Here is a 27157-nt window from a genome sequence, read left to right as displayed (position 1 = left end):
GAGGATGCAGGCCTCTGGGTGTTGATTCAGTGGCCAAGGAGACTCAGACAGAGAGCTCCAGGGCCCCAAGGACAGGAAGACCCAGGGACGGAGTCTGCTGGTCAGAAGGCACTGGCCCGTGGCTCCCTGGAGCTGTACAGCAATGATTCAGGAAAAGGCTGACAAGGATATTAGCAGCACGGGTTTTTTTTTTTTTAATCCTGAGTCCAGAGAAAATGCACGGTCAGGAATAAAGGCGCCCAAGAGAGCAAGGAGAAGGAAAAATAATCAGAATTAGCCAGCAGGCGGGCAGCGGGAAAAGGGGAAATGCAGCCCCACCAGGGTCGGAGCCTCCGCAGGACCAGCTAAGGAGGTGGCCAGGGAGTGGGCAGGCCTGGGCAGGCACATGAAGGAACTGGGGCCGGCTGGAGCCCAGCAAGCAGGCAGAAGGGAAGACAATAAAAGAAGCCATCATCAGGTGAGTCCAGCACCCCCTGGGGCTGCTGTGGGGCCCCCTGGCCCCAAGGCAGTGGAAAGGGTGCTGACAGAGGGTCTCAGTGTTCTGCGCCCCCATTGTTCAAGGGGCTCCGGATGTGGACACCAGGCTTGCAGGGCAGCCAAGACACTGCCCAGATACTGCAGAAAGGCTGCAGAAGCCTCTGTGTCGAGAGGCCTTCACATCCCACTCTCTCAAAGCTGAAACCAGACAAGGATGACAGAGACCATGGCCCTAAAATTTCATGGGGGCTCTCTCCCTGGCAGTTGGACAGGGCGTATCAAGGCATTCAGGGCGGTGATCCCAGGGCCTGCTTTAAGAGCAGAAAGAAATGGATTTTGATGAGCTGGGGCAGAGAAATCCATTTCCATGGGCACTGGAACTGATGTTGTTCCTAATTGAAACGTGCTTTTCACAAATCATTTAGACTATTAGATGACTTAAGAAAAAGCCCTGGTTCTGAGAGAGAGAGAGAGAGAGAGAGAGAGAGAGAGAGAGAGAGTGTGTGTGTGTGTGTGTGTGTGTGTGTGTTTTGGGAAAGGGCAGAATTAATACATCCACCCTTGATTCCACTGCAGATTCCAAATTAATGAAGTATAAATTAATGACAAACGTGTGTGGCATCCTGGAAGCCCAATGCTTCTGCAACACCCCCTGACGCTGGGTCCTCAGGCAAAGTGCTTTCCTGAGCAGCTTTACTACTAATCTGATATGGAGGAACGGGAATGCATGTCCCCAAGTCTCCCTTGCCATGGCCGGGACCGCAACACCCATTCAGCCAGCTTTTTTTTTTAACCAGGAAAGGCCTGAAATTGAAGATTTGACAGTGTCTATATTAATAGCACAATTATACAGAATTAAATTGTGTGTATGTTAAAAGCATTCATTGGTTAAATGTAATATTTATTACACCACAATTTTGGTAAAGATACCATTTCGGCCTATTTCTCTGCAATATTTAATATTCCAGGAGCCTCAATAAATAAAGGAATCAGGACCTCTCTAACCTCTGAACTTTGTTCCCAGTTCCTATCATGTAGGTTCCTTTCACTGTCAATTTGAGGTAAACTGGGATCTTAGGATTCAGGAGAAGCCTAGAAGGAGTAGAGGGTTACTTCCCTTGAGTACTGCTGATTGCCCAAACCTCTCTGTTAAAAGCTCTAAATTACACTGACTGACACGGGGAGCCCGGCAGACATTCCTGAGAACCACCGCAAGCTCTCAGCGTTACTCTCTCCCATCAGAGCTGCGCTGACTCCGGGTCAGTAACTAAGCAAACACCCTTTTGCATTTGCACTCCTCTCTTGGGTGCCAGGTCAAGGCAGGAATCACCTGGACCTCTCACCTCCCCAGCCCACTGTCTATGGGTCACCTATGTGAACATCAAACCCAAATCGCAAGCCCCCAAATTTAATTTATTTCTACCTAAACAAGTTCTTTTATCATAAAGCAATAAATTTGTCTTGGTGCTAGCAATTTGTTGCGGGTGACATAACATTGCAAATTGATTAATCGCTACTGTACGCAGCAAAATGAGAAAAGCAAGGAATTATTATGAATAGCGTCCGTCTTTTACGGGAGGGATTCATTATTCAAAAGTGCTCGCTGGTGCTTACATGTGCCCTCGGTACAGATTACATCCATTTGCAGACTTCCCACATCATGCTTACACAAATCAACAAACGTGCATTTATTAAGACGTAGAATGAAATCTATTTAAAAGTGAAAAATGGCCTTTTGCATTACTTTTCTTCAAGGAAGGCAAATCTGGGTGGGATGTTCCTGGGACACATCTGCATGGTTGTCACATCAGTGTCTCTGGGTTCTATGCACTCTGGCTCATGCAGGTGCCACCAAATCTGCCTGCTCTACCTTTGACAGTCCCAGGATCAGAAATACCCCACCAGTGGTTTTGGAACCTTTGCTGTAGCTCAGGAGACTTAAACAATTGGCTGTCACTGCCTGCTAGGGAAATGCAGCAGAGTTCTCAGTTCTCCAGAAATGAGCCTCCTTAACATCCCCTGAGAGGGGAAAGGAAATGAATATTAATTATCTATTATGTACTAGACACTATCCTGAATGCTTTCTTTTCATTTATAAAGCAAGTCCGTCTACCTCCCTAAACCTCGTAGGATAGTAACGACCAACTGAAATAATGTGTGCACATAAAGCACATAGTAAATGCTCAATGTGTATTAGCTATGATTACTATTATAATTTCATTTAAGCATTCCTAAGGTCAATGTTAGTACCATCATTTTACAGATGGAAAAACTGAAGCTTAGAAAGATTTCAAGATTTGCCAAATCACAGTCAGTGAGCAGGACTTAGCTTCAATTTAGGATCTGCATCCAACAATTCATTTTTTTTCTAAACCACCCCCACAGCTCTCCTTGACAGTCAAAATAAGGTATATTTGCTTCCTCTGATTCAACAGAGGAGGCCACACACCACCCACATTTCGGCTACCCACACTTTGCCTTCAGGTACGTCAGAGGAGACATTTGAGAGGGTCTGGAGATGTCATGGCCTTCCCCATCTCTGCCACCAGCTGTGCCCGCATAAGAAGAGCCCTCATCTGTCTCTAACTCTTGTCCTTGCTTCTCTGTCTACTTGTCCCATTACCAAAGACCCTTCCAGAAGGAAGCTTGTTGCCTGCCCCAGTGAAACGCTGATGGGCAGCTCAGAGCTCCAGCATTGATTATTCCTACTGAATTATGCTCTGTTTAAAAATAGACTAAGATCTCAACTTTCATATTCTAATTAGATTTCAAGCAACTTTTATAAAATGAGAATGCCTTCACTGTTTTTCTGCTGCCTAAAGGGCCATTAACTGCTCCCCAGCCAAGCCAAAGTCCTTTCTAATCCCTGATATCACCCATAAGATGAGAATAGTTACTCATCAGCTTCCGAGAAAACCATGCTGAACCACAAACCTGTCTCCAGGTGTCCAGAATCCGGGGTGGTCGGGTTAGAAGCCTCGGCATGTAGCTCAAGCTGAGAGTTGGTCCCTGTGAGAGTATGTCACAAGACTACATTTCTCCAAGGGTCTTCCTCAAACCACCTGCCCCGAGATCAACACGGGGCTTATATGACTCTGAGCCTCCCCGAGACCTGCCACAGACTCATCTCGTTGTGTGGCCTGGCAGTCTGAATATTTGATAAACTACCCATATGATTTTTTTACACACTAAAATTTGTGAACTATCATCCCAAGAATTTCTCAAACCTCCTGCCCAGTTTTTTATGCCACCAGATTGAATCATTGGTTATTGAGAATCCTGGTTGACTTACAAACATCCCTCACTTAATGAAGAGGAGATAGGACCTAAGAAGAAATTTGCTATTTTGAGGCCCAGTTGACCCTCTTCCTGTCAGGTGTCCCCACCCTAGTCCCACAGGATATCCCTGGACTCCCAGCAGGACCAGGGTACCCAGGCTAAGTTAGGCTGTGACTCAATTGTTGCATAATCTGCAGACAAGAAAAGACCAGATGCCCAGACATGATGGAAGTGACAAGGGCATCGCTATGCAGTCCTGGGCTCTGTTTATAACAGTCAGAGCCACAGAGCTGTCAAGCACCTCTGTCTCTGCTGTTATCACAACCTGTCATCTTACGTGCCCTTGAGTGTAGTAGTTCTCAAACCTTAGCATCAAAATCACATGAAGGCGTTGCTAAGACACATATTACTGGGCCTTGCCTTCCAGAGCTTCTGACTCAATAGGTCTGTTGTGCGGCCTGAGAATTTGCATTTCTAAAAGTTCCCACATGATGCTGCTGGTCCAGGGACCAGACTTTGAGACTCTAGACTCTACGCTCTATGTCATATTTCCAGTGTCAAGTACATACTAAGAACTCAATTTATGTTGGCAGAATAAATGAATGAATGAGTAAATTATATGAACTACCTTCTTGAACTCTAACTGGGACTCCTCACTCCACTCCACTTCACTTGTGGTTATCCAGCATCTTCTAGATAAGAGCATCCAGGAGGTGTATGTGTCCTGGGACCAGGACAGGGTTTGTGGTTTCTCATACTCACAAACAAAAGTATGGCTTGCTCAGGAGGTCAGGAAGCTAGGCAGGGAGTGAGGTATCCTCTTATGGCCTTGATAAGGGTAATGATGACTCTTACCACCTCAACCACCGGCCAATAACTTCCTGGCTGGGTGACCTGAAACTGGGCTTTCAGACTTAAAGAGTCTCCGTTTCCTTACTCATGAGGTTGGGCATGGATAATTACCTTCAGGATAACCGCAGATTCCATGAGGCTGTATATAAAACAGTTCAACCGTGTCTGTCTGGCACATCTGGGGGGCTTGGTCGATGTCTGTTCCCTGTTCCCTCATTCATTCCCCACAACCCCTGACTCCTGTGAAATGAGTCCCAGAGATGTTTCGGGAGCAATGAATTCCCTCATTTCAGCTAAGCCACCCGTGATCCTGGTTTTGTAGAGATGTACGATGCAACATGATAAATTATTGTTTTAAGCAGAGGCTTCATTCAAATATCCATTTCCCTGTCAAGTTAATTTTGTTTGGATGTATTTTCTAGCGGGTTCTGACTGAGAGCACGGATACTTCATAAACAGAAGAACATTATGTCTTTGGCGCATTCTCTGAGTGACGGGGAGCTGATGGCATTGGGGAGGGAAGTTTTGGGGATTATCATGGCCGAGAATCACCTTTCCCCAATCATGTTAAGTTGGTGGCATAGCTCTGAGGGGTCAACTGCAGTCAGTTCACCTCTGCCTGCAGAACATAGCAAGATCTCATCTCTCCTCAAAATGGCTGAGTTCCTCCAGGAGGGGCATATTTCCTGGGAACACCCAAGAAGGTAGACTTGTTTTTATCAGTCTCTAGTTAAGCCAGGAGCCAAGGCCTCACAGGGATTATCTCATTTCCCCCTCTGCCCCAGAAAACCTAAGGGCGAATTTCCTAAGAACAAGGACATTTTCTTACATACCACAGTGCAATGATAGAGATAGGATTAACATAGATGCAATACTGTTACCTAGTTCATGATTTATATTCCAATTTTGCCAGTTCTCCCAAGAATGCTTCTCATCGCCATTTATTTTCTCAGTTCAGGGTCCAATTCAGGATCACTCTTTTGACTCCTCCAGTCTGGAACTGTTTCCTAGCCTCTCTCTGTCCTCCATGACCTTGACATTTTTGAAGCGTTCAAGCCAGTTATTTCATAGAAGATAATTCAGTTTGTGTTTGTCTGATGATACCTCATGATTAGAGTCCAGTCATGCATTTTTGGCTTACATACCACAAAAATGATATTGTGTCCTCCTCAGTGTGTTCTACCTGTTCCATTGGTGATGTTGACTTCAATCACTTGGTCAAGGTGGTCACCCCCAGTTTCCCTACCATAAAGAGCTAACTTTCCCTTTGTGATTTGTAAGTGGTTGTGGGAAGATACTCTGAGATGATGTAAGTATCCTTGCACTTGTTTTAGTCTCCATCGATAATTCTTACCTGGATCAATTATACTGTGATTGTTGCAAACTGGTGACTTTTCCAAACCCACCACGTCTTCCACATTTCTGAGTGACATTATACTGTAAAGGAGAGCATTTCCTTCTCCCTTCTATTTATGCATTCATTTATTTATTGCTAACACTATGGGCTCAGAGATTCTTCTTTTATTCAATGTGCTATAATCCACTATCATTGCTACCATTGTTTAATGCTTTAATTGCATGATCTTATTGAATCTCCTAACAGTTGGGTGGTATGACACTATTATCAGAGATATCTGCACTTCCACCTTAGGTCCTGAAGCAATGTCAGCAAGCCTCTGGTTCCCAACTCCCAAACCCAGGCTCTGCCCTGGAAACACTGCCTTCCCTGCAGGGCTCAGATGGGGAGACAAGAGGCCACACATAATGTCACCAAGTCCAGACTTCCCACTAAGTACCAAGGAAATGACCCTACAGGATAGAAGGAAGCTTGACTTCCCTAGCATTCTCTTGCTCTGTCTGAGGCAGCTCAGCCTGGAGGCACAGAGGCAGTTACACTGGGCTGTCTAGTGACATGATGTCCCCAGGGACTCTTGACACAAGCTACTTTTTGTAACTGACTGGACATGCTTGGCCACTCCTGAATTCATCATTCAACAAATATTTGCTGACCACCTACTATGTGCCAGGTCCTGCGCTAGCCTGGATTTACAGCAGTGAGCAAGTAAGAGGAGGTTCTTGTTCATGGAGCTTATATTCAAATGAAATAAACTTTAATCAAATGATCCCTCAAACAAATATATGGCAATGATGGGGATAAGGCCTATAGCAGAAGGAATCATTGTGATAAACATCCCCAGCAGGGGAGTTTGACCTTGTTTCAGACATGAGAGAGTAGTAGACAGGTTAAAGTCAGTGGTTTAAAACACACTGTTTGAGACTATTACTCGAAGTGGAGATTCAGAGAGGTTAAGTAACTTACCCAGGGTAGCACAGCATTGGAGTCCAGACTCAGATGCAGGTCTGCTGACTCCTCAACCCAACATTGGTGCAGCTCTTCTGTCAAAGTGGCTCCTTAAGGGACTCCAGTGATTCTGGGCACAGGGCCCGTGTCCATCTGTTTGTTCAATGTAGCACACTTTGTCTCCACTGTGACACTGTGGGGTCTTGCTAAGGACAGTCAGGGGAAAATGATTCTCTGATAAGCCCAAACATTCTCTAAATCAATTTTGATTTATTTTTAAGGACTAATGACAAGAAAATTGAATGCGCCTGAATATTAAAACAAGGTGTGTGAATGTATGCCCATCACTGGACATCAGAGGTCTATAACTGTGCACAGGCTGTGAGCTAAGCATAGCGGGAGGCTGAGAGTCTCCCAGATGGGTCCAAGGCCAGAGCCCATGATCTTAACCATAGCACTGGGCGACCTCCCTGGAGATGATTGGCTGGCTGGCTGGCTGGCTCACTGTCCATCTGTCTGTCTTTCTGTCTAGGAGGCTGCCAGCAAGGCCTTAGCCCTGGGAGCAGTGAGGCAAATTCCAAGAGGGAGAAAGGATGTCCATGCCTGCCCCTGCTGCTCAAGGGATCAGGAAGAGTCGAGGTGGGGGCAGCTCAAGCTCATGCCTGCACCCTGCTGCACACCTATACCAACACCCCCAGCCTCCAGGTCTCCTCTGGCTGGCCTTGGCCAGCCCTGGCTTGATACCTGATCCCTGTAGAAGCTGACACGTCAGCATGAGAGGGATCAGGGCAGACACCGCTGCCGCCACGAAAGCCTCAACATGACTTCAGGGAAAGAATCTGAGGACACTGGCCCAAAAACTGTTCCCCTCACTCCACACTCAGAGAGATGCATTTATAAATTCTTTTATACATATAAGAATAATGGCAGGGAAAGAAAAAGTTTCAAGTTAAGTGACCTGACTGAGTTTACATGGCTGGAAAACTGGACTCAAAATCCAAGTCATATGTTTTCAGAGTTTATACATTTAACCTTTTCTTCAACAAGCCATCTCCTTGTATAATCAGGCAAATACTTGTTCAGTGCCTGGTACGTCATAGGTTTCCCCATAGGAATTTGTTTAATGAACACATGTAAATATGTGTATATCTGTGTTTGTGTGCAAATGAAGGTGTCTGTGAGTGTACATCTCTGTTTGTGTAGGAGTGAAGGTGTGTGTGCATGAGTGTACATGCAGGATTGCATGTAATGTGGATGTCTTGAGTCCTGAAGCTATTACAGATGATTCATTAAGATCAAGAACAAGGATTCATGATCGTCCCTGTATCTCAGCTCTTGTTTATCTCATGCTTTCCCCTCTGGAAACAGAGAAGAACATAAACATTCCTTCAGCTTTAGGATAGGGAAATAATAGCCAAAAACCCACTTGACACATGGCATGATCGGCAACCTGATGGAACTAAAAGACCACAGCTTTGGAGCCAGACAAACCTGCTTCTTCTCCTGGTTCTACCACTTATTGGGGTTTAAGTGACCCTGGGCAAGTCACTTCACCCCTCTGAGCTGCTGATTCCTCACCTGAAAATGGACATGATAATACCAACAGTGTTGTTATGAAGATTCAATGTAGGGAAATTTCCCAGCACCAAAGTCTGATGCATAGTAGGCTCTTAGCATACCGTAGGTCCCTTCTTTCTCCTTAAAGACAGTGTCATGGTGGTCATCTTAGTACATATGTGCTGCTATAACAAAATATCTGAACACAAATTATATAGACCAGAATTATATCTGAACAGAAATTATATAGAGCAGAATTGCATAGAACAAAAATTTATTTTCTCACATTTCTGGGGGCTGGGAAGTCCAAGATCAAGACACCAGCAGGTTTATTGCCTCATCAGGGCTGTTCTCTGCTTCTAAGACAGTGCTTTGTTGCTGTGTCCTTCCGAGGGGAGTGTTCCTAAGGGGAGAAACAGTGTCCTCACATGACAGAAGGCAGAAGGCTGGACACTGAGGGAAGCATTTTTTATAAGGGCCTTATAAGCAAAAGGAAAACTACAGTGCCTTGGCGCTGGTAGAATGATGATTCTCAACTTCAGTTGCACATTGGAGTACCTGGGAAGCTTCAAAAAGTCCTTTGTCTTCTCTCCCCCACCTCCCCAAGAGGTTCTGATTCAATTTGCCTGAATGGTGGCCTGGGAACCAAGGCTTTTAAAAGCTGCCCAGGTAATCCTAATGAGCAATCAAGGTTGAGAACCTCTTGTCCATAGGGCCTTTCTGCCATTTATTGAGCCACTCATGGGATCAGACCTTGGACAGCCTGCTTTGCAGCTGTTCTGCCTGGAGTTTGCTTTGTCAGCTTAAGCCAGGGTAGAGAGGGGGAAGGGGGAGAAACTCACAACATCTAAGGCTGAAATCCTCTTATTTAAATTGGAGGCTGAATTTCCAAATCAAAACTGGAGACTCACAAGGTGAGTGTCAGAGATCTGCTGCACAACCTTGTCCCTATAGTTAATATTGTATTATACACTTAAAAATTTTTAAGAAGTTAAATCTCACATTACATGATCTTATCACAGTAAAATAAAAAATTTTTAAACTCTCAAGACTCTTAGCCTAACCATTTTTTTTCTAATTTGTAAATGTATTAATATGCAAAGTGTTTTAAGATATAAACATGTCTTAGATATACATTCAGCTAAATGACCTTGCTAAAATAAATAAAAACCATTAAACCCACCAATATTTAGTATGTGCTATGTGCCAGACATTTTACCTGCAATATTTTCTCAATAATTACTGCTCACTACACCCTCTGAGTGTCCTGGGGCCAGTAAAGATGGTTATGTAGAAAATGCAGTATTTCCTAACTTTTAGACTTAAACTCCTAGTGTTTTAGACATAGGCCTCTCCACAGATTTCTGAGTCATTTTGGAATTTGCATGCAAAATAAAAGCTTCCTACATAATTGAAATTATAGTCAATTGACCGTGAAATGGAAGTGTCCATGACCAATGAGGTGTTGGGTGAGGGGAGCTTATTGTGCTCAGAAATGGGGCCTCCAGAGCCCCAGGGCTAGTTCCCTGGCTCTGAAAGAGAAGCCCACCTGAATCCAGCCTGTTGTCCTGGCCAGCCCCCAGCCTTCCCCCGGTCCCTCTCTCTGTTGTAGCTCCAATGGGAGACATTCTGCTGTACTCTTGTCTCTCTTGGTTGAGAAATCCTCTAGAGGAGGGCAGTTGGGAGCAGAAATGTCCATGTGGAAATTTTCCTTTCTCAGGCGATGGCCTTGCAAGAGAAGGAACTGATGAGCCACACTAGGGTATGGGATACCCAGAGAGAGAGAGAGAGAGAGAGAGAGAGAGGAGAAAGAGAGTGGGAGAGAATCTCAGAAAGGTAGATGCAGCCCAACTGCAGATAAGAAGTTTTAACTTTTGGGATGCATCCAAGAGCCATCAAAGGCATTCAAAGGGACGTTATTTTATACAACCCATATTTTACAAAGATCACTCTGAAAAGAGTATTTGAGGGGAGCAGATGCAGGCAAGGAGCCCAGCCAGTCAGCTTCAATGATAGTGCAGCCAGGATGTCATATTGTCATGAGCAATAGCCATGGGATGAAGGAAAAAAGAAGGTGGGAGACTAAGAATGTGGCTAACTGGGACACAGAGAAGCAATAAGAACCTGTGCTAGGGTAATAGCTAATATCACAGCCCTGTTAGAAGGCACTGTTATCCTCATCCTACCGAAGGGGAAACTGAGAATCAAAGAGGTTATATGTCTTGCTAATAATTGATACAGCCAGGAATTAAATACAGATCCATATGTATTTCTGTGTTAATAAATAGGTAAAATATTAAGGAGGGGACAAAATTTTGCTCTTGTCAGACTATACTCAGTGTACTGCATTCAGTTCCAGATCCCTATTTTAAAGAGAAACTTTGATTGGTTAATGTAATGTATACAGAGAAGAGTGATGGGGCAGTCAAGGAGCTGAAAATTGTGTTGCATAAGATGAAAGTTATGGGGCATACACTTGGAAAACAGTGGAACTGGGTGGTATGTGATGCTGTGTTCAAATATTCTGGGTCCTTCTAAAGCCCAGGGAGTGAGCAGAAGGAAAGCTCTGCAAGAGTGAGCAAAAGCCAGAGAAGACATGCTTTAAACTTAGGTCTTTGTCTTGAAGACAATGGGAAGCCATTGACAGTGTTAAGCAATCAGTGACATGCTTTCATTTTGAAAAGATCATTCTTGGAGGTGAATCCAAGAACACTTTTTTCAATAAATTGTATGTTTCCTTCATATGTATTCCAGTACATATCCTGGTAAGTTTATTACCTAGGATTTTTAAAATTTTATTATTGAAATAAAATTTATTTGTCCATTATGTTTTCTAACTGGTTATTTGAATTTTAGATAGGTTTTTTTTTTTGTATATTTATTCCATATTCAGCCTCCTTAATGAACTCTTTTTATTACTTCCAATTCTAGTTAATTCTCTTAGGCTTCCAAGGATGATAAATACACCTTCTACAAGTAATTACAATCTTCTCTTTCAGTAGTTACAAGTTGTAATTTTTTTCTTGTCTCATTGCATTTACTAGAATTTCTAAAACAGTGATTCTCAACATAAATTAGTTATTTTCAACCAGGGATGACTATGCTTCCTAGGGGGCATTTAGTAATGTCTAGAGACATTTTTAGTCATCACAACCGTGAAAATGAGGCTTCTTGTGGGTAAGGGGCATTCTTAATGTCAATGAAAATGCTTTTTGTATTTAACTAGTATCTACAGCTTTGACTGTTAGTGTAAGGCAGAAATTTAGTTGAGTGGAGTCTTTAAGCTATATTAATTAAGATTTTTAAAATCAGAACTAGATATGGAATCTTATCAAATTCTTTTATAATTTTCATCAAGATTGCTTTTTACATTTGTCCTATTCTTACATTATAATAGTTGACTTCTTGGCTCCACTGACATTACTTTAGAAAATCATTGACCATTGTTAAATAAGCATATCTCTGCTGTTTCTCTCCCTGTAACACACTATAAGGAATTGCCCATGTGAAAAGCAGCTTGATTACAAATCAATGCCAGTAATTTGGAGTGTCTGCCCTTGTGGCTTTCAATGGAGACTCATATATGAAGCCACCATTTGTTTCCTCTGAGTTCTATTGGCTAAATATGGATACCACGAGCCTCTTGTTGCCCTCAGCTGCTCTGAAGAATGACTGCTAACCTCTTTGAGGTCTCTCTAGATCCTCACTCCCACAAAGTGATTTTTTTATACACCACAGAAACAGACAACATTAAGGCAGACAATTTCAAATATACCCTCATAATTTGGGGGAAATTCACTCAGGCATGTTTGCATAACACAGTAACAAACAGAAACTTAATTTTTAATATAGATTTCCTAATATTAAGCTATCTTTCAGTCCTGAAATAATTGTGTGCTTATGGTAAATGATTCTCTCAAGATTGGACTTAGTATCCTAAATTTTTTGTAAATATACAACATTCTTACTACATTCAAAAGTAAGAATGGTCTCAAGTTTCCTGTCTGTATAACTTTGGTATGAAATCATAATAATTTTGCTATCTCTTTTATGTTCTAAAGCAGTTTATCATGAGATTAAAATATTTAGATTATAAATTAGAAAAGATGTACCTATAAAACCACCTGGTTGTTGGTTTATCATTCTTAAAAACTTACTCTGTAAAGTTAAGTACCCCTTTTTCACTTCTAATGATTTGTGGTAATATTTTGACCATCTTACTAGTTGTGCAAGAGATTTGATTGACATCTGTGGAACTTCTCTTGGGTTTAGTTGTAAATTTTATTGTTTCTCTCATTTTTTTTTTTCTTTTGGAGACGGAGTCTCATGCTGTCACCCAGGCTGGAATGCAGTGATGCCATCTCTGCTAACTGCAACCTCTGCCTCCTGGGTGCAAGCAATTCTCCTGCCTTAGCCTCCCAAGTAGCTGGGACTACAAGCATATGCCACCATGCCCTGCTAATTTTTGCTTTGTTTTGTTTTGGTTTTTGTTAGAGACAGGGTTTCGCCATGTTGGCCAGGCTGGTCTCCAACTCCTGACCTCAGGTTATCCACCCGCCTCAGCCTCCTAAAGTACTGAGATTACAGGCATGAGCCACTGCACCCAGCCTGCTTCTCTCATTTCTAAATTATCACTTTCTGTTTTTGTCCTTGAATATTGCTTTTTACCTATTGTCTAAAATACACATTTCTCTTATTTATTGGGTAAGTTGTTCTTTGGTTTTTTTTAATTCTTTCTTATTTTAATAGTGAATTTACTTAAGGAAATCTATTTATCATTGAGTCCAATTTTGGCCATATCCCAAAAGTTTGCGAAATGATGTTCTTATTCTTTTTATCTGACTATCCCACGTCTGCTGGTTTAAGTTCTTTCTAACCCAAAGGTTTTGTTTTCCTTTCCATTAATTAAATATTTTTTTCTCTAACCTTTTCTTATTGTTTCCTATATTTATTATATTGTGGTTAGAGAATTTGACATATAACTTTTATTTGGAGAAAGTATGGATTTTTTTTCTTTTTGGCTAACATATAAACAATTTGTATTAATATACCAAGAGTTCTTGAAAAGAAGCTGCTTCTCTAGGATACAGTCTGCACTTTGGGGTATACATCACAGGGGGAACACAGGATTTTCTAATACAGTATAGGGAAAAAATTAAAACTTCAATTCAATATTTATTTTTACCATGTTCCTTTTAACCTCTATTTTTATATGTTTTATATGTCTTATAGCAGTAGTATAGAACATTAATATTATTAGTAATATGCACTATTGGGAGCATATACTTGAAAAGGTTTTAAACATAGCAGTACATAGTAAAAACGATAGAGACTATCAGTCTAAAAAGCACAAAAGTCAATATTTTAATACAGTGGTATGTCTACACAATTAACAAATATATTTATATTTAAACTGTATGCTCAAAATGTTTCACATGTAGGGATTCACATTAAAAAATGTTTGGAAACAATTGTATTATCGACAATAATTTTCTAAAGAGATAGAAAAGCTTTGTTTATCAGAATTCTAGGAAGGCAGGGAAAGTAATTTGGATTCATAGGGACTGTTATCCTGAAAATAATCCACCAAAACAGTGGGAGTAGACTCTACCTCCTGTTTAAGCGTCATACAAACAAAAAAGAAGTCAAGGGAAGTAGGAGAAGGTGAGGTCAGGAGGGTTTAGGGAGCATTTGACAGCCCTGAGGCCTGGAAGTGGGAATGAATTGGAAAAATTTTATCTAAATTTCGAAGGGTCAAAGTATATATTGCTGAACTCATAGGTATCCTTACATTTTTGGTCTGTGTTAAATTCCTCTGCTATTATTGTGCTTCATCACTTTTTTCCTAATGTTATATTATTTGGCACATCAAGATTCACGACCTTTTTTTTCTTATGGATTTCTTCCTTATCAAAATAAAAAAAAATTTTTTTTCTTTTTTGACAAGATTTCACTTTGTTGCTCAGGCTGGAGTGCAGTGGTACAATCATGGCTTACTGCTTCCTCAGTGTCCTGGGTTCAAGTAATCCTCCCACCTCAGCCACCCTAGTAGGTGGGACTACAGACACATGCCCCACACCCAGCTACATTTTTTTTATTTTTTAATAGAGATGGATTTTCACCATGTAGCCCCAGCTGGTCTTAAACTCCTCAGCTCAAGCAATTTACTTGCCTTGGCCTCCCAAAGTGCTGGGATTACAGGTGTGAGCCACTATGCCTGGCCAAATTGCCTTCTTTTAATGTCTTTTATGTGGAGTCTATCTTGTCCTCATATGTCATTTTGACTTAGATCTAAATCATGTACAAAGTTTGTAGGTGGTTTCTGTTTGTTTGTTTGCTTGCTCACTCTCTTGCTTGCTTACTTTAATCTAATTTGAAAGTCTTTATATTTTGCATTAAATTTTATTCTATTTAAAGACCCATGTCCACAGAGGAGGTCTATAGAAAAAAAAATGAAACAAAAAACAAAAATAAACATAGACCCAGAATTCGAGATCTTGCTGCATTGTTATTTTGTACTGTTCTTTGTGCTTTTTTGTTATTAGTTTTGTTTTTCATCAAGACTATGACTGTTTTTCTAAATTTTTAAATAGTTTAAAATATAAAAAGCACTAGAAATAATATATTAAAATATTCCCACAAACTCTGTTCTCTTTGCTTTTTTTCTTCTCTAAGTGTATAACCTTCCTATATTCCCGTAAATCATTGCCTTTTCTTGGTAAAAATTATACTTGCACCTGTATTTTTCTGTTCATTAATATAGTCAATTAAGTCATTTTTGTTGATGACTCTTCTGTAAAAGAGGTTAAAAAGCATTTTTAAATTTATCCCCAATCCATTCCTAACCCACTTACATGTTTTCATTAATATAATCTAGAATTTTTAGACCCAGGTTATTAATATTTCATTTTATGTTTGTTTATATTATGTTCCTCTATTCCAGGAATTGTTTTTCAGATAATTGCATTGCTAGGTAACCATATTTTTGGTTATTAAAATAATAGATATGCTTAACTGATTTTAATGTTCACCGTTCTGCCTTTTATCTTGATTTACCCATTTCCGTGTCCTCAACTTTGATTGATTTCATTCATGTGTAATATAGCCACAAGAATTTTATTCACTTTGCTTTTTGTATTTTAGGATGGGCTCATAAATGATATGCTTTGCATATATATCTTTCTGTTATCTTAGCAATTGAACAACTTGACTGGGAATTGCATGCCTTTTTCTCTCAAAATTCCATAGACATTGTCCCATCATCTTGCAGTTTTCAGAATTGTGGCAAAGTCTGAAAGCAATGTGATGTTTGTTCTTTATGGGAAAATTGTTTCCTTCCTAGATGCCTGTAGAGGTCATTCATTTATTAATACAGATATTCAACAAATATTTGTCAATCACTGACTATGTGCAAAGCACTGATCTAGACAGCAATAAATGGAACAGAGAGAATGAAGAACAGAAAATTAAGGCAGAGAGAAAGAACAGAGAATTAAGGCAGAGAGAAAGCTCTGCCTTCATGGAGCTCTCAAGCTAGCCAGGGAGAGAGGTGATAAACAAAATGAATAAATATGATGTGGACTCTTTATTATAGAATATTTCTGATGATAACACATTCTAGGAAGGAGGTTAAAGCTGAAGAAGGGCATAGAGAGTGGGACACATGACAACTTAAATAGGGTCCTAAGGGAACATTTTAATAAAGTAGCATTCCAATAAAAATCTGAAGGAAGTGAGGAGAGAGCCATGTGGCTCTCTGGTGAAGAGCATTTCAGGCAGAGGGAAGAGCATATGCGGAGACCTTGAACTGAGAGCTTGCCTGATATGTTCAAGGAATACTGGGGAGGTCACTGTGACTGGAGTAGGAATGAGCAAGTGGGAAAGAAGAAACTGATGAAATGAGAGTTATAATGAAAGGCCAGATCATGGAGAGTCTTGTTAACCAGTGTCTATACAGGTCAGCCTTTCCCAAGCTGAGATTCCATGGAAAACACACGTTGAGCATTGTTATTTTCCAAGAGGGAGCTATGATAAGTAAAGCGTCCCAAATTAAATTGTCTGTGGAATCCCATTATGGCTGAAATGTTAGTATTCATTCACCCATGCACTCAACAAATATTTATTGAGCACCTACTATATGGCAGGCACTGATCTGGGCATGGAGGATACAATGATGAACAAAACAAAGTCCCTTCCCTCATGGAATTTTCATCAATGTGTAAATAACGAATAACAAACTCCTGTGTATGTGAGATAAATGCTATGAAGGAAAAATAAGGCAGGATAAAATAAAATACTTGTAGAACACTTGTTTTGCTAAACATTGATCTCTTTTCTTCATTTTCCTAATGTATTACTAATCTTTCAATAAAATACTAAGGTTTTTCTTAAGGTTGAGAAAGTTCTCTCCTAGTTCACCTTCCACTGTTACTTCCTTTGTTGTTCCAGTTTCTTTTAAAATTTTGTTTTTATTTTGAAATTTTTTGGGGGAAATATTTTAAAGTATTTCTTATATGTGAAAGAATATACACACTGGTCTCCTTTGTAGAAACAGCAATGATCTCTATGTTTAAGTGCCATTCTCTGTTCTCTATGTACCTAATCTCTTTGCTTTTGTTTCTCTTATAGTCTGCTGGAGTTTTTCAAGTTTATCCAAGATTTATGACTATAAGTCCAGTGTCTACCTATTAGTTCAAATACACAGTTAAAATCTCTAAAAATTCACCTTTTTGTGATCACATTAGTTTTTTTATGTTAGGTTTTTCATTATAAAAATAATAGCTAACATTTATTAAAAGCATACTTCATCCCAGATACTCTGCTAATAGCTTTACATGCTTTATGTCATTTACTACTCAACTCCATGAGCAGGCACCTCAGTTATCACCACTGAACAGATGATGACATTGAGACATAGAGGCATACAGATTAAGTGATTATTGACTATTTTCTGCCTTGCCAATTCTGCTCTGGGCTGCATCTAACATTGATTTTAATTTTGCTTCTTTATATTTCATCTTTATGGATTTCATTTACCTTATTTTATTTCTAACTCCTCTCAGCTTGCTCCCTCCATATCATACATTGGTGTATCATCACCTTATTTTTATTTCTTGTATCATAAACTACATATTTCCAAGAATTTTGCGAAAGGACAAGTCAGGTGTGTTCTAAAATGTTCTTCAGTTTACTATCATCAAACTTTTTCAAAAGTAAGTTCTTCCTCTACATTCTGAGTACCATGTTCTCTGTTTTATGAGGCAGATTTTCTCTGAAGCTTCATATGCTTCTTTTTTTTCTCTGTTTACTTAATTTCTGATCCAACGAAAGAAAGTAAAGACAAGTCTGCCTAGGCATATGACTTTTTTGATAAAAAAATGAAGAAGAAGAAGAAGAAGAAGAAGAAGAAGAGGAGGAGGAGGAGGAGGAGGAGGAGGGGGAGGGGGAGGAGGAGGAAGAAGAAATAAGACTTTCTTTGATTCCTCTTTGCTGGCCATCTAGGTGCTATTTGAATCCTTAAGCCCAGAATTTATGCCAGAGAGCTGGTGCATATGACAGCCTCTAATTCTCTCTTCCATTTTCCAATGTTTTTAGTCTCAAATTTACTATGAGTCCAATGGTTCATAGGGAGTGAGGCTGTCTCAGAAAACAGCCAGCTGATGATGTTACTACAAGAATGTCACATACTGCTGAAGAATCTGTATGAACAGTTAATTCAAACTCCAACCCCTGAATGCCCATGTCTGTCCCAAGATTAGCTTCTTCCCAAAGCCAGACCCACATCCCAAGATGACCATTACCTATTGCATGCACTTCCACCCCAGCAGCATTACAGTGCTGGTCATTGAACTGATGGAAGAGTACTGCTAGGGTGGAGTGAGGAAATCTAGAACTCTGGCCTCCTCAGAACATAATTCCCACAGAGTCAGGGTGAGGAAGGCTTCCTTCTCTCTGGTGAAGGACTCATTTGGAGATATAGATACAGGTTGGGGATGGGGAGACTGAGGCTGCCTTTTGCTTTTTCCCTATGTGGCCCCACCCTCTGTCTCAATACTTCATCTGTTTCAGTTGAAGGAAATTAGATGCATATCACAGATTAATATTCCAGGATCCTGGTGCTATTAAATATGTCAGTATTTGTGTGTTTTCATAAACATTTCAGTGGAAAGATAGGTAAGATGAAACAGAGGTGATCAACTTAAAGAGAAACAGGGAGGCAAGCTTATAGTGGGGGATAGGCAGCTCTCTCCCCCAGTATACCCAAACTTCTGACCTTACTGTATTAGTCCATTCTCATGATACTAATAAAGACATACCCAAGAGTGGGTAATTTATAAGAGGTTTCATTGACTCACAGTTCGGCAGGGCTTGGGAGGCCTCAGGAAACTTATGATCATGGCAGAAGGGGAAGCAAACACATCCTTCTTCACATGGCAGCAGGAGAGGGAAGAATAAGGCCCAAGCAAAGGGGGAAGCCCCTTGTAAAACCATAAGATCTTATAAGAACTTACTCACTATTACAATAATAGCATGGAAGAAATCACCCCCATGATTCAACTACTTCCCACCAGGTCCCTTCCACGACACATGGGGATTATGGGAACCACAATTCAAGGTGAGATTTGGGTAGGAACACAGTCAAACCATATCACTTAGGTTAACCTTACCCCAAGGTTAACCCTGAGCAGAGCAGGGACTCTCTTATCCCTATCACAGATGTGTGCTGGGTCAGGCACAGTGGCTCACACCTGTAATTTCAGCACTTTGAGAGGTCAAGGTGGACAGATCACCTGAGTCCAGGAGTTTGAGGACAACCTGGGTAACACAATGAAACCCATTCTCTACAAAATATACAAAATCTAGCTGGATATGGCGGCATACTACCATGGTCCCAGCTACTTGGGAGACTGAGGTGAGAGGATCACCTGAGCTTGGTGGGGTCGAGGCTGCAGTGAGCCATGATTGTAACCACTGCATTTTAGCCTAGGCAACAGAGGAAGACCCCATCTCAAAAAAATAAAAATAGAAAAGATGAGTGCTGAAAGTGTGGACTCTGGAAGCAGGCTGCTTGGGTACAAATCTAAGGTTTACACTGAGCAAGTTACTAAACCTTTCTGTGCCTTAGCTTCCCCATCTGTAAAATGGAGATAATGACAGAATCTCTCTCATAGTTATTATGAGATGTAAATGATATAATACTTGAGAAGTACTGATAACAGCACCTGGCACATAAAAATGCTATTGGTTGATTGAGTGATTGATTGACTTAAGGTGGCCAGAATTGGCACCTAAGAGCTTCTTCTAGGCATGCATAGTCTATCCTCATGGGCTACTTCCTTGATTTCCTTTGCTGGGATTGGTGCTTTGCTTAGGGAGACCTGCTTTGCCTGGCCCTAGCCCCTAGCCAGGTTCTGTCCTTGAGGTCTGGGCTAACTCCTTGTCCCCAGGATCCACAGGCTCCTTCATGAGTGGGCTCAATGATATCAGGGCTATTACTATCCCCACTGTACAGATGAAGCAAGGGTCCTAAAGGTTCAGGGCTATTAAATAAAGGGGATGGAGTTCAACATGTAAAACCTGAAGAGCATAGCCAGCTCTCTGTCTGCAGAGGAGAGAGACTTTGAGAGTTCTGAGGCCCCTCTTAGATGAAAAAACTTTAAGCAACTTAAAGAGCCCCAAACCAGCACAGATCTGGTGCTCTGTAAATATTTATTGGAGGTTTATAGAGTAAAAAGTTTTGTCCTCGATGAAATTCTCAACGGGGTACAACTCTGCCCCCGGTTAAGCAATTGGCAATGTCTGGAGACATTTTTGGTTGTCACAACTGGTGGGAAATGTTACTGGCATCTAGTGGGTAGAGACAGGATGCTGCTAAACATCCCACAACGCACAGGACAGACCCCCATGACAAACAATTGCCCAGTGTCAACAGTGCCAAGAATGAGAAACACAAGTTTCTGAAATCAACTGATGTGTTCATCTTCTCCTTATATCCCGGACAAGACAAAAGAAACTAGATATCCCCAAACGCCATAATCCCCAAGAAGGGCTCTGTGCCTTGTAATTTACCTCTGTAAATAGGGCTCTCCCTGTGCCTCTCATCCCCCAATTCGGTCATCTCCTTTTTCCTTATTTTGGAGGCAATCTCAGAACTGTCCTTAAAGACAAGAAATTGTGGATTTCAGGAGGAGGGTGGAAACCTCGTCCTTTGGGAGAACTGAGCTGCTGAACAAAAAACTCAGCAGGCAAGCCCCTCAGAGCTCACAGAGGATAAAGCATAGAATATTTTAAATTTCAGCCAGAGAGAAGTGACTCTGCTCCTTCCATTCAAGAGCTTTTGTTTTGCATTTAAATGACAAGGGAGAGGTTGGGGAGAAGCCTGCAGCTCCAGCCTCTGTGAGAAGGGAAGTTGTCGCCCCTCTGAAGTGGCTGCGTTAATGTCATGTCATTACACCGTATTGCTGCACAGGTTAATATAATTGGGTGACGATGTGTGAGCAATGATCCGTGCCGTGTTACAGCTCTGAAACAAATGACATTTAACCAGCCAGTCTGTAAGGCTCCTTGTTATCTACATGGTGAGCAATTGAAACGGAGAAGCAGACCTCTCGATGAGCAACTGATGAATTAGTTGTTGGGTTTCCTCGACAGCCTAGATTTATAAGAGCACAATTCTAACATAATTTATTAGATCTATAAACAGACAGATCCGATGTTTTTACTGAGATTACATCTTGTCACCCTCAGATATTGTGTCGCTGACAGCCCTGTTATAATTTAATTTTATTATTCTGATAAGGTGTTGTTTCTGGGGATTTATTTTTTTCCCCCTAAAAAGACACTTTCATTTTTAGCTGGAAAGGAATCAGAAACTTTCACGCTAGCAGATCTCCAGTAGCCGCCCAGACAGCTTTTCCAGACTGTGACTATAAGCTTCTAACGAGCAGGGGCGAAGTTTTACCATGAATTAGTGCATGGCCCTTGGCCTGGGGAACGTCAGAAAGATGTAAGGGAGTATCTGTGGGATGGCAGTGGGGCCTGTTTGAGGATCTTCCTCTTGTTGAAACATCAGCCAGCGATTGATATCCTTCCATAGAGTTTCTCACCTTTGCAGGCTGTCTGCCTCTCTCTAGGCCTTCCTTTCAACCCAGGCAGGACACAGGAGAGTCTACCCTGGCTCTGGCCATCACTCGTGAGCATGAAGCTGACACTTGTAGCTTCCAGCCCAACAGTCTCCCACAAAGCTATTCTAAGCCAACTCTTCCTGACCATGTAAAAAGAGGGGTGCATGTCCACTCTCAAAGCCCCTCTAGCCAAAGGGTCACAGGTCTGAGTGACCATACATACCAGTAAAGGACACTGGCTGTCCCAAGAACTGCAAGGGAGAGACAATGCTAGAGTTGTATGTCCAGTCCAAAGAACAGAAGACAGTGAGAAAACACACCACTTAGAGATAATCAGATTAGGGTTGATATCCCTTCAGGTAGCTGTGACTTCAGGCATTCCACTTCTCCTTTATGAGCCATTGCCCATCAGAAACATGGGAGTCACAACACCTGCCTCATAGTCCTGGTGAGAATAAAATGAGATAATGAACAGAGTGGTGCTTTATTAGCTAAAGTACTGTGCGAAGGAAGGATACCTTTATTAGTAATAACATCTCTAAGCTCTAGAGATATATTTTTTTCCATCTGGAAGGGATATTTTTATTTTTGCTGTTATTTTATAGTAATAATAATCTTCATATAGCTTTAAATTTTACCAGGTGCTTGTATATGATATTGGGTAACAAGCTCATTTTTGTCTGCCAATCGTTTGGTGAAGGTAGGTGACTTCGTTGTCTCCATTTCATGGATAAAGAAACTAAGGCTCATGGAAGTGACCCAGAGTTACTCTACTAGTTACAGGATTCTAGCTTAGGAACAACTCCACATCCATGACTTTGTACTTCCAATAAAATCAGGGCTTTCTCTGCTCCAGATTCAAATGAAGCAGGGCATGGCTCTGTGGACAATCAGAATGAAAGCTTGTCACTAGCTCCCTGTTCTCGAGAGTTCAGCCACAGCTTGCTTGTAGGAGAAATGATTTGGGTCGATTCAACAAAAGCCTGGGGTAGGGGTGCTCTAGGGTTTCAGCCATTTGCTTTCAAGGCCCCATCCCCAAGGCCAGAGGCAATTCTTGGAGTCATTCATAAAGCCCTCCGTGTCTCATGGGGAGAAAAGAAATTAATATCAGAAATGGCAGCGTCTGAGCGGCAGCTTCATAACAGGCTTGAACCTCGACCTCTCGGCTACATCTGGGAACAGCTCAGCCAAGCAAGTCATTGACTCCCAGAGTCCTGGAACCCAAGATGTACATGTGGGCTCATAGGTCACCCAGTCCAGCCCCCTTATTTTACAGATGAGGAGGTTACATTCCAGAGAGGGGAGAGGGCCCTTCCAAGGTCACACAGTGGGTCAGGGGCAAAATCAGGGTTGGAACCAGGTCTCCTGGTTCAGGGCTCTTTCTAGTATTGGGTTCCCCATCAGACATACTATATCATTGGAAGCTTTTATGAGACCCAAAAAACACAGGCTCCATCAAAACACCAAGTACACAATGTGCAACCCTGCACAGATCTGTTAAGCCATCACTGCAGTAGCAGAAGTTCTACCTGGGAGGGAGGCCCATACCCCATCACCATTCACCCCCTTGCCCTTGAACCCCTTGCCTCAACCCACTATGAATTCCAGCCCACCCTTCCTCTCCCAGTTGCAGCTTCATCTTAGTCTTAAGACTTAATGCTAAGAGGTGCTGATTTTCTGGGTCTCTTTATTCTCATTAAACTTTTCCTTCTAGACAATTCAGCTTCAGGCCACACTGGTAAATGTTCTCCAGCCTCATCAGATCCTCAAGACTCTTTCCGAGGAGCAGTATGCGAAGAAAACCAAAGCTTTCAAAATACAATGTCAGCTGAAATATCACATCTTCAGGGAGGCTTTCCCTGACCCCAACCACCTCCACTCAAGACTGGATCGTTTCTGGCATCCTTTGCAGGTAGCTCTTAGAGTTTGTAAGGAGACTTGGATGTGATTTCTAGATCAGCACGTGTCTCTCCCACTAGAGGGAGCTCCGAGAGTCCAGGGTGCAGCTGCTTTTGTTTGCTACCCTGTGGCTAGAGTTTTGTAGGGTGCCTGCCATGAGGCAGGAGCTCCACAAATATCTGCTCAAGAAGGGGGATGCAGATGAAGCTCGTCCTCACCCACCCCCAAAAGGGTGAGCTTCTCCTGGAAAATGGGGAATCCTGGGGGCTCTTGGAGGATCCAAAGAGGGTGCACCTTTAAGTAAAGGGATGAGTCCATCTTTAAAGGGAGGGTTTGGGCTGAGACATTGAACAAAGTGATAGCACCCCATCCCCACTACTCCCTTAGCCCTAAGGATGTTTTCTGTTGCCCACAGCTGAAAAAGTGCCCCTTGTGGTGGTGGTGAAGGGGGGTGGGTTTACTCAGGATGGAGGTGGATGTAGAAGCACCTCTGTGCTTCCCAAGGTTGCTTCAGCTTCCAAGGGCACCTGCCTAGAACCTGGCAGCCCATCAAGGCAAAGGATATAGAAGGTAGAAGAGGTAGGGCAGCCTGGTTCCTGTAGGCTGGCCAGGAACAAGCTCAGCCGCCATAAGGAACAGGAAGAGAGGCCCCTGGATGCCACCATGAGGCTCCTCTGTAGCCCGTCTTTGGGTCCAGAGGGAGCAGCCATGAGCCTTGGGACCCAGCACAAGGGCTCCGTCTAGGTATCAGCAGTATCAGATCAGCAGAAACTGCTCAGAGTAACCAAAGCAACATCTGCAGCCACTGCTCTTCAGAAACAGCTGACCAGGGTACCTGAGGACACAGTTCAACTTACATTCTGGGCAACAGGGGAAGGGATAGCCCATGCCTCCAGGACCTGGCAGCATCCAGAAATAAGGGCTCCTGGGAAAATTTTGCTGGGGACACAGGCACAATGTCTTTGAGGATGATCCTACAAAGTCTGCCATCTAGGATGGCACAGTACAAAAGAAATAGAATGCAAGCTCTATATGTCATTTTTAATTTTCTGGTGGCCACATCTTTTTAAAAGTAAAAACAGGTGAAATTAATGTTAATAATAAATTTTATTTAACCCAATATATCCAAAATATAATTTCAACATGTAATCAATATAAAAATATTATTGAGATACTTTTTTTTTCAAAATGCAGTGAATATTTTAAATACATTGGCAGTATATGTCAGTTCTGAATAGCTGCATGTGGATAGTGGCTACTGAATTGGATAGCACAGTTCTGGAAGATCAAGTCAGCCTTCACCTTGACAGTCTTATCTGGTAAGTGGGCATATCTCAAAGTTGTCAGGTGTCTGAAGGCTGCAAATGTGACATGCAGAGCTGCAAGGACAGGTGCAGAAGCAAGGGGTTTCATAAGCCAGAGATTGCTCACTGGGTTATGCAATTTCCTCTCAACAAAACCAGGCTTATGCAGCATTCTGGGGAAACTTTCTCTGGTCAGGGAGACCCCGTGGCACTGGTTTTGTGGCTGCCCTGCAGAAATGCTCTGCTTTGAGCCTGAAAAATGGAGTTGTTTGAAACGGATCCAGGTTTTCAGCTGCCTAGTCCCTGCGCCCCATCTGCCAAGCACCAGGAGCGAGGCAGATGCTGGAAACACATCTGTCAACCTGCCCTGATGGTTTCTGGCTCTTCCTCCAGCCTCTCTGAGCCTGTGCTCCCACCCTGGAAGATGCCGGCACTCTCTGGGTTTTCAGTTCCTGATCCCCACCAGAGGGCAAACTGGGGCATCCCTCGAGGTAGCTGCCCCAGAGAGTGGTCCCCCATTCTCAGCAACTGATAGCTCTATCTGCTTGCTGTCTCCCACCCCTCTGACACAGCCCGTCTGAGACAGGAAGTGGGGTGTAAACCCAGCAGTCCCCACAGATACAGTAAGCAGCTCTGGGAAGATCTACATGGGCTGCAGTGAAGCAAATCCCAGCATGGAGCAGGCCAGTGCCTGCATGACAAGCGATCAAACCTGCTTCTACTCCCGCTCTGCCTCTCTCTCCGATAATATGAGCCCTTTTGAGGATGAGACGAGAGTGTGTAAACAAAGCTCCTGACAATCAGTACTCAACAGCTTCTAGGTAGAACAAGACAGAGAGCTAACAGGGAAAAGAGAGGATGCCTTAACCATGGTGATGGCAGGACTAGACTCCAGGTCAGAATCTGTTATTCCTCCTCTGGGCCATTACAGGTCACCATCCCTGGAGGTTCCTGAATGATTTCAACATTATGTAGTTTAAGGCGGAAAAGTTAGTCCATCTGGTTGTGCATGTATGGGCATATTTTATATGCCTAAAAAAGTCATGAGTTAGAAAAGTTTAGAGTGTCTGACTCTCCTCTGTCATGCCAGCTCCCAGCTCAGAGCCTGGACCAATGGAGGCGCTCAGTAGACACAGTTAATCAGACAGGAGGAAGAAAAGAGTGGGAAAAGGAGGGAGGGAAGGGAGAAGTCAAGAAAATTTGGTGGGGGCGGAAGAGGTGAGCAACAAGGAGACAGAGCAGGAGGAAGAGGTGGAAGAGGTAGTCCAGGGTCAGAGCTTCCGGCTGCCCCAGTCCTGCATCTCCAAATGCAGCTCAGCCCCCTTCTCCCCACGGCGTCTCTGGCTTGGCACCCTGGCTTGAGCTGGAAAGCCTTTTGCCAACTCCATTTTTCCTCTTAAACCATCAAGGAGTCTAAACGTCAGCTAAATAAGGACCCCATATGTGGAAATACTCATTCTCACATTGATGTTTTTCTTGTGAAAGCACGTTGTTTTATGTGCGGGTGGAGGAATTCATTGTAAACTGTTAAATATGATGTAAATGCTAATTTCTCTGCATTGCCCTGTAAAGGAACTCCCTGGGAAGTGCATCTGATGGAAGACCATAAAAGAAAATGGTAAAAATAAATTAGGGAGAAACGCGGGTGGTAGCATACGGTGTCTGTTTTGCCAACACGCAGCCGTGTGTCCCCTCTCCAAGCTCTGGCCCTAACAGGAGAGGATTTGCATAACTGCAGTGACAGATGCCACCGCTTCCCAGCAGCCACCCAGCCTTAACAACTTTTGGGAAACATTCTGCCAGGGTTTGCTTCCAATAAAAACAGTTTTTTGAAAATCACCAAGCATTTCTCCCTTTTGCAATTTTTAGTAAAACTATGGTTCCTAGAGGTTTGGATTTCAATCCTAAAAGGAAGAGGCACAACTGATATGATGAAGATCTGGCCTTTAAAACCAACCTAGGTTTCAGGTTGCTCACCCAGGCTTGCAGTAACAACCTTTTCTAAAAACCTCTGATGCACTTTGGCCACCTTCAAATGAGAACATGGCAGGTGTGTGGCGAACACAGGCCTCTTTCTCCGTCAGTAGCCTGGCCTGTCTCTGCACTCTGCTAACCAAACCCAGCTCTGGATTTTAACCACAACCCAAATTTTGTCACACACAAAAGAATTAGAATCCAGGGTCACACAGCTATTTGTGGGATGAATATTAGTATATTCTTTGCAAATGCATGATGTATGAACTGTATGTATTTCTTTGATAAATTGTTTTTAAATATTTCCTCCTTTTTATTAATTGAAGAGGAGCCTCGTGTATCACTGCCATTTTTTCCTGTTTTTCACATAAATTATTTCTTGCAACGTT

The 27157-nt window shown here is 42.4% G+C and overlaps 1 long non-coding RNA gene across 1 annotated transcript; it reads left to right on the top strand.

Annotated features, from left to right (window-relative positions):
• On the top strand, window positions 1-27157 carry LOC116562680. Its single transcript, XR_004274054.1, has 2 exons — window positions 1-457; window positions 23306-27157. It is a non-coding gene; the product is annotated as an uncharacterized LOC116562680 (long non-coding RNA).

Source organism: Sapajus apella, unplaced genomic scaffold, assembly GCF_009761245.1.
Source record: "Sapajus apella isolate SASKATOON/1434 unplaced genomic scaffold, GSC_monkey_1.0 scaffold33, whole genome shotgun sequence".
In the NCBI taxonomy this organism is placed as follows: Eukaryota; Metazoa; Chordata; class Mammalia; order Primates; family Cebidae; genus Sapajus; species Sapajus apella.
This window is presented reverse-complemented; position numbering and strand designations above follow the sequence as displayed.